Raw genomic sequence first — 9,069 nt, forward strand, 5'->3', positions numbered from 1 at the left:
CTTGTAACAAAATGCTGAAGTTGGAAGGAATGCAAAGCGTGATTGTCCAATCTGATGACAAAAATTGACATCAAAAAAAAAATGTAACAACCATAAAAGTTTTGGGCAAACTCTATGAAAGAGAGAGTTGTATGCCCAAGCCCATACATGTTAGGAAATCTCATGAAGGAGATGTATGCATGTGGACTCCATGAGAGTTGACACAAATTTTCTACTCCAAAAAGCCTTACCCACTCAATGTAAAAAAACACAATACTTTAGTATGTGCATAAGTTGGCTCCTCGAGGCATTTATACAAGTGGTCATGGAAGTTTTGTAGTTGGTTTGACTGCTTATGTATCAAAGGACCCTGAAACTGGTGAAACAGTTCTAGAAAGTGGAGCACTGGTATTGAGTGATAGGGGTATTTGTTGCATAGATGAGTTTGGCAAGATGTCAAATAATGCTCGTGGCATGTTACACGAGGTTATGGAACTGCAAATAGTGTCAATTGCAATGGCTAGGATCATAGCATCTCTTAATGCTAGGACATCGGTTTTAGCTTGTGTCAATCCTAGTGGTTCACGCTACAACCCTAGACTTTCAGTTATTGATAATATCCAACTTCTTCCAACAATGCTTTCTAGGTTTGATTTGATCTACCTAGTGCTTGATAAAGTTGATGAACAAATAGATCGGCGCCTTGCAAGGCATCTTGTTGCATTGCATTATGATGAGCCTGAGGACCAAACACTGGATGCATCAGACCTCCCAACCCTCACTTCATATATCACTTATGCAAGACAACATATACATCCTAAAATATCTGATGAGGCTGCAGAGGAATTTTAAGGATGGTACATCACCCATATGATAATTAGTAACAGTGTATTTCATAAAACTGATGTCTTAGTATTGTGACAAACTGTTTTAATACGCTCTGAGCATTATGCTCTATAGTACATTACTGTGTACTTTCTCTTGTAACAAAATGCTGAAGTTGGAAGGAATGCAAAGCGTGGTTGTACAATCTAATGACAAAAATTGACATAAAAAAAATGTAAGAACCATAAAAAAATTGGGCAAACTCTATGAAAGAGAGAGTTGCATGCCCGAGCCCATACAAGTTAGGCAATCTCGTGAAGGAGATGTATGCATGTGGACTCCATGAGAGCTAATACAAATTTTCTGCCCCAAAAAGCCTTACCCACTCAATGTAAAAAAAAACAATACCATTTCAACACTGTTTAGTAAATTGGAAGGATTTTATAGTAGATTTGATGATTAATGGGAGTTGACCAAATTATAGAATGCAACACTTACAGTGGATTTGCTGGCACTTGCACTTGTTCGTCCTCTCTCTCCCTCCATTTTTCAATTTTCGGTTGGTTGGATGCTTTGTGGGTGGCTTGGTATTTCAATTGATCCTTGCAGTCATTATGCCAATGGGGGTTCTATTGCGATTGCCTTCTGTATCATAGCCCCAACTCTTCACTCCTGCGCACACGAGATTCAAATATGAGCCAAATAGACTAAAAGTTCATTTTTATACTTTCAAAATAAAATTTTATATTCCAAATTTAAAATACAATTTAGAACCAATTAGAACCAATTATTTTCCTTCATTTTAATTATTATGTAAACTTGAAGCACAAAATTTCCGCAAAACACTTTATTTGAACACCTTCTATAAGATATGAAGGCCTAAAAATAATAATCTAATAATAATGCAAGTTTGGGTGCATTGTCATTGAAAACTATGGTATGTGGGAATTTAATAAGGTTAGCTTCAACTGATTTTTGAAATACTACTTTGATAAGCTCCCCCAAGGAATTATACATATGTTTTGGATGATTTTGGATTATTGAATATCCTTGTGGTATAACAACATGTGTTAGTTGTCGAACATTTTAAAACATTGGGATATTTTTATTTAGGTACATGTCCGGTCTCTAAATGAATTTGGAGTTAGTTACCCCATCATTTGATAACATTTTGTTTTAGCCCAAGTGTGTTTTTTCATTGGTTTAGTTATTATGTTATCTTTGTCTTTATTATAGTTCTCAACCAAAATTTTGGAAACAAGGGATTTCTAGATGGTGACCCCCTTATCTATAATATCATCAAAAGTGGGAACACAGTGGAATTGTAGATGAAAAACCATTCTAGAATTAATATTTATGGTGAAAATATAGAGAATTTGTTTTTTGGTTAGGCCAATGAAACTACCTAGAAAGGAAACTCCATAATTTAAGGAAGGAAAAAAAAAATCCTCATTTTGTTGTTTTGCATTTGTATTCCCTTCCCATTTGTGGCTTGGAGATGTGTTGATCTCATTAACACATTATTCTAAGGTACTAAATATATCATTGCTCTTCTTCTTCATCCAACTCATTGTCGATATCATCCGATCCAAATTTGACATTGTAAGAATTGGTCATATCATCATCATCATCATTGATATCAGTCGGAATATTGTTGGAATAGAGATGATAAATATTGTTCGTCAAAATTTGACAAACGTCAAGGACCAGTTTTTTAAAAAAAGTGAAAATCTCACATTAAATTGAAAGGTTCCTGACAAACAATAAGTTAATTCACTTTCATCGGAAAATTTCATCGGTTAGTGGAAGGTCGTCCACAAGCCAAGGAACATTGGAAGTAGCAAAATTAGGCTTTGCAAGCTACGGAAAGGATCCACAAGATTATCCATTAATAGATAGGTCAAGCGGCTTTGGTGCTCTGAACTAGAAAACTATCCCAAATTCCGGAAGTGATAACTTTCCGAAAAAAGATCCAAACATCTCGCGAACTTAGGATAAGGTAGATGAACATGTCCAGAAACAAAATCCAGCTCCACAAGATCTGGTGAGCAAATGCAGCAAAACCCAGAATGAAATATTGAAACTGCAAAATGGAAAGAAAATATTTTTGGGTGATGCAAGATTGCCAAGAACCAAGGATGCTCCTGCATCAATGGGAGACAAATTTGAGGTAGTTTCGACAACAAGAAAAAAAGAATATTGATAAAATGACAAAGAGAGCAACTCCATCTATGTCATTTTTTTAAGAATCTCTAATCGTCAAGATTAATGTATTGGAATTTAAAATAAATGTCTCATCTTTGCAAGGGGGGATTTTGATTTGTAAATTCTTCTTGAAGATATATATTTGTGCGCAAGAAGAAATTTTTAATGTCCCCTTTTGGATTACCTTGTATTTTTCTCTTTTTTCCTTTATCTTGATCATATTATTCATTTATTTTTTGATCTCTTATTATATTCTTTTGTATTCTATATCTTGATCTAATCTCCTTGATTAAGATTCAAGCCTAGGTCGATTTTTTTTTTTTTCCTTTTTTTCATTGTGCTCTCTCTCTCTCTCTCTCTCTCTCTCTCTCTCTCTCTCTCTCTCTCCCTCTCTCTCTCTCTCTCTCTCTCTCTCTCTCTCTCTCTCTCTCTCTCTCTCTCTCTCTCTCTCTCTCTCTCTCTCTCTCTCTCTCTCTCTCTCTCTCTCTCTCTCTCTCTCTCTCTCTCTCTCTCTCTCTCTCTCTCTCTCTCTATATATATATATATATATATATTCCCATCATGAAGGTAGGCGTCTTTTGGAGGTTTTCGACTTTTCACAAGGGATCGTGTCTCCTTGGGTTGTCTTTTTAGTGATGCATCTTCATAAGTATTAGTTATCAACAATAAACCCTTATTTTGGACCTCCCCATTAATTATTTCTACTTTATGTTGTATACATATTGTTGACGAAGGGTCATTGTTCTTTCAATATATTAATGTTGTTGCTTATTTCTCATTGCCTTAAGGATTTATTTTTTCTTAAATTTGCTTCTCCACTTATGAATAATTTTCCCTCATGTTCCCCCTTTGATCCTCATTCTTATTATTCTTAAATACCTCCTCACATGCCCTTTCACTCAAAGGAGGCAACCATTCATAAAGGGCCAATCATTATTAAGAGAAGTTTATTTATTTATTTATTTTCACCGAAGTGGCACATATATGAAGAGAGGACGGCCAAAAATATTTATTTATTTTAAACTTTTATTACCCTTTCAGGTCGGCCACTTTGACTAAACATTTATTTATTTTAAACTTATTTTCATTATAAATAATGCCCTCATGGCAAGGAGCATGACAGTCCACCCCTTCCAAGATTTCTTGTCCTCAAGCAATGATCAAGGATAGAGTGAATCAGCTATATTACTCTAATACTATATTAAGTTGGTAGTTTGAACAGCTTATTGAATGTATGAAAATTTGTTAGGTTTGTCATTTAAGACAAGTTTTCTCTCATATTTCTTTCCCCATCACTTAGAAATATAAAGAATTGGTTTGAATTGACCCAATGTATATTGAATACCTCTTTATGTTAACACAAGAACTTAAATGCAATGTTCTTTTCTAGATAAAAATCTACGACCTTGAATGCAATGTTCTTTTCTAGATATAAATCTACGACCTTGAATGCAATGTTCTTTTTTAGATAAATTGTGGTCATTTGTTTCACATCCCACAAGTGGCAGCAACATCCAACTATTACCAGTTCCAACCCTTAGGGTAATCAATTCATCACTTATCCCACAAGAGGTAGAAATGTCCAACTATGACCAATTACATCCCTTGGGGTAATCAATTCATCACTTGGCCCACAAGAGATAGGAACTTCCAACTTTGACCAATTCCATCCCTTGGGGTAATCAATTCATCACTTGGCCCACAAGAGGTAAGAATGTCCAACTTTGACCAGTTCCATCCCTTGGGGTAATCAATTCATTACTTGGCCCACAAGAGGCAGGAACATCCAACTATGAATAGTACCATCCCTTGGGGTAATCAATTCATCACTTGGCCCATAAGAGGCAAGAATGTCCAACTATGACAAGTTCCATCCCTTAGGGTAATCAATTCATCATTTGGCCCACAAGAGGCAAGAACATCCAACAATGACCAGTGCCATCCCTTGAGGTAATCAATTCATCACTTGGCCCACAAGAGGCTAGAACATCCAACTATGGCTGCTTTCATCCCTTGGGATAATCAATTCATTTCTTAGCCCACAAGAGGTGGGAACATCCAATGATGACCAGTTCCATCACTTGGGGTAATCAATTCATCACTTGGCCCACAAGAGGCAAGATCATCCAACTATGACTACTTCCATCCCTTGGGGTAATCAATTCATCATTTGTCCCACAAGAGGCAGGAACATCTAGCTATGACTAGTTCCATCCCTTGGGGTAATCAATTCATCACTTGGCCCACAAGAGGTAGGAACGTCCAACTATGACTAGTTTCATCCCTTGGGGTAATCAATTCATTACTTGGCCCAGAAGAAGCAAGAATGTCCAACTATGACCAGTTTCATCCCTTGGGGTAATCAATTCACCATTTGGCCCACGAGAGGCAGGAACATCCAACTATGACCAGTTCCATCCCTTGGGATAATCAATTCATCACTTGGCCCACAAGAGGTAGGAATGTCCAACTATGACCAGCTCCATCCCTTGGGGTAATCAATTCATCATTTGGCCCACCAAAGGAAAGAATGTCCAACTATGGCCAATTCCATCCCTTGGGGTAATCAATTCATCACTTGGCCCACAAGAGGCAGGAATGTTCAACTATGACTAGTTACATCCCTTTGGCTAATCAATTCAACACTTGGCCCACAAGAGGTAGGAATATGATCCTACTATGACTAGTTCCATCCCTTGGGGTAATCAATCCATCACTTGGCCCACAAGAGACGAGAACATCCAACTATGGCCAGTTTCATCCCTTGGGGTAATCAATTCATCACTTGACCCAAAAGAGGCGGGAATGTCCAACTATGACCAGTTTTATCCCTTCGAGTAATGAATTCATCATTTGGCCCACAAGAGGCAGGAATGTCCAATTGTGACAAATTCCATCCCTTGGTGTAATCAATTCATCACTTGGCCCACAAGAGGCAAGAATGTCCACCTATGACCAATTCTATCCCTTGGGGTAGTCAATTCATCACTTGGACCACAAGAGTCAGAAATGCCCAATTAACTATGACCAGTTCCATCCCTTGGGGTAATCAATTCATCATTTGGCCCACAAGAGGTAGGAACCTCCAACTATGACCAGTTCCATCCCTTGGGGTAATCAATTCATCACTTGGCCCACAAGAGGTTAGAATGTCCAACTATGACTAGTTCCATCCTTTGGGGTAATTTAACTTGCTTCTTATCTTAGTCATAGAACTATCACTTCTCATTACCCTTAGATGTAGGGTTAATTCTAAAAGACCCTTGTCCCTCTTGTATCCTCTTCTTGGTTTAGAAAGTCATGAATGTCTCTTTTAAGATTGTCATACCTTCATCCATGCAATACAAGGTTGGCCTTTCTCTATCATGTTCTATGGACTATCATCTTATCTTTCATCTCCATCTTTGATATAAGTTTGTGACTATGTTCTTGAATTTTTCCATATAGACCAAATCCTTGGATTGTTCCAACAATTTAGGATTGTCCTAATGATTTTTATTCACCGAGTTGTCTCCTATATAATTTTCATTTCAACATGAGCTCATGTTTAAAATTATACATTCATTGTTGTCACATTTTTTAAACTTGGTGTGATAACAGAGCATCAACCCCCTGAGACACCAATCCCCACTACTAAGCACCTACTCGAGAAGAGACACCAATCTCTTAAAAAATGAGACACCAACCTCCAAAGAAATAAAAGGATAAATAATTGATCTCCTTCTTCAATCAGTTCTGAAACTCTTTACCAATTTGCTCAAAAATATTATTTCTTAAATCTGCTTATACTCTACTCAAAGGTCTATACATATCAACCCTTAAGATTTGCAACAAAACACCTTCAAAATCTGCTCAAAGTTCTTCAAAAAAAAATTCTCAAGAGCGTCTAATACAATTTTCTCACAAATTTTCTTAAATATTCTCACAAGTATGGAAAATGTTCAGTCATAAATCTAGAAAATGTCAGCATTAAATTGCTTTAAAATGTACTCATGAACTTCAATTTTCTCTACTTAGGATATACTAAATTTTCTCAAATTTTCTCTTTAATCAAAATGATAGTTAATTGAATCCATGATAAAATGATTTTTAATAACTTCTTATGTATACCCACCAAATACCACTTGTAATGTCCCTCGAGCTGACAGAATCGTGCTCTGGTACCATTTGTAAAATCTCCTTTTAGATTACCTTGTATTTTGCCTTTTTTCATTATCCTAATCAGATTATATATAGGGTGGACCATGATGGAGGAAAAAAAAAATCGACCCAAGCTTGAATTTGATACAAGGAGATCAAATCAAGACATAGAATAGGAAAGAATATGATAAGAGATCAAAAAATAAATGAATAATTTGATCAAGATAATGGGAAAAAGGGAAAAATACAAGGTATTCCAAAAGGGGACTTTACAAATGGTATCAGAGCATGATTTTGTCAACCTGAGGGATATTACAAGTGGTATTTAGTGGTTATAGATAAGAAGTTGTTGGAGGTCATTTTATCATTAATTCAATTGACCGTCATTCTAATTAAAAAGAAAATCTAAGTAGATTTAACAAACCTTGAGTATAGAATATCGAAGTTCATAATCTTCTTCCAATATTCCAAAATGATGGATGGGGTGATTTGCAAATAATCCCAGGAAGAAGAGAAATATGCATCTTATCTCCAAATCTTAATATAGGACAGTTGGTCATCTTAAAAGAATTAGTAAGGCAATTTAAGAAAACTCATAATATTCAGATGCAGAGATATTACAAGACATTTTCCTTTGAGATATCATAGTGGTGATGATCTGACTACTATATATTTAGTCCCTCATGTAAAATATTATTATCTCAGTTAAATCCATATAAATCTAATAGTGTCCTCCTAGAGACTATCTATCTTGATGTATATTTTCCTGGAATCCCATTGGAATGGATCATTCAGCATAAGGACACCCAAATCAAAGGATATTGGTATCATCTAGAGATGGGACCACTTTTGCAAAAAAGATTGAAACATACTTACAAATATAAGTGTGGGATGCAAAATTCATCTTCTATTAACAAAGTAATCAATTAGAAACAAGGGAAATCACGAATCCCTATCCTAATCAGAATTCAACAAACTATACAATGAAATAACGCAATTAAGAAATAGGAATTATAAATCATCAAATCAAATCAAAAACTCCCTATTTCGTGACTGTGTATTGCTTCCATTGCTCTTCTCCTCTTCATGGTATGATGGCTCTCAGATATTGCGTTGGTAACCTGCAAGTGACACAAAGATTCAAAGTTCGTGATTGTTGAAAATGGAGATTGGATGCTCAATTTATAGAAAATTGGAGAAGATTTATTGAAAGGTGGAACAGATTGATCAAGAGGTGTGAACTCAGGTGAGCTCAAATGAAAATTGATAGTTGAACTGCTAATTGTAGGAGTGAAACTCAATAGATTGAATAGATTAATTGAGTTAACTGATTGAGAAAAAGTTGATTGAAGGAAGAAAAAGAATTATTGGAGGAAATAAAGAGGATGACAAAGAAAGCTTAATTTAGAAAAGGCTAACTAAAAGATAGAAATAGAGATTGGAGAGATAAATGATTTAATTAATTAATTGATTGAATTAATTAATTTAGCATGTGCTTGCATTTAGATTTAGATTTTTAATTTAATCTTTGCATGAGATTTTAATTCAAATAATTGAATTTATTAATTCAATTTAGTATTTGAATATATTTAGAACTTGACTTTGATTTTCAATTTGGTTTTTGAAATCATGCACATGTAGAAGAATATGAAATTGAACGAAATTAGAATTTGGGATTTGGAAATGGAAGAATTAATTAGTTAATTAAATAATTTAAAGAAACTATTTAATTATTTAGAAATGGAATTTAATTAAATAATAAAGATTATTTAAATTAAAGGATTAAATCACAATTAATTAAATAATAAATATTTAATAATATTTAGAAGAGGGTTGAATGATTAGATGATTAGAGATTGAAATTGAATAATTAGTAATTTATTTTATTTTTTTCAATAAAAGTGGATTATTCCACTAAAC

This window comes from Cryptomeria japonica, chromosome 11, assembly GCF_030272615.1.
Source record: "Cryptomeria japonica chromosome 11, Sugi_1.0, whole genome shotgun sequence".
Taxonomy (NCBI): domain Eukaryota; kingdom Viridiplantae; phylum Streptophyta; class Pinopsida; order Cupressales; family Cupressaceae; genus Cryptomeria; species Cryptomeria japonica.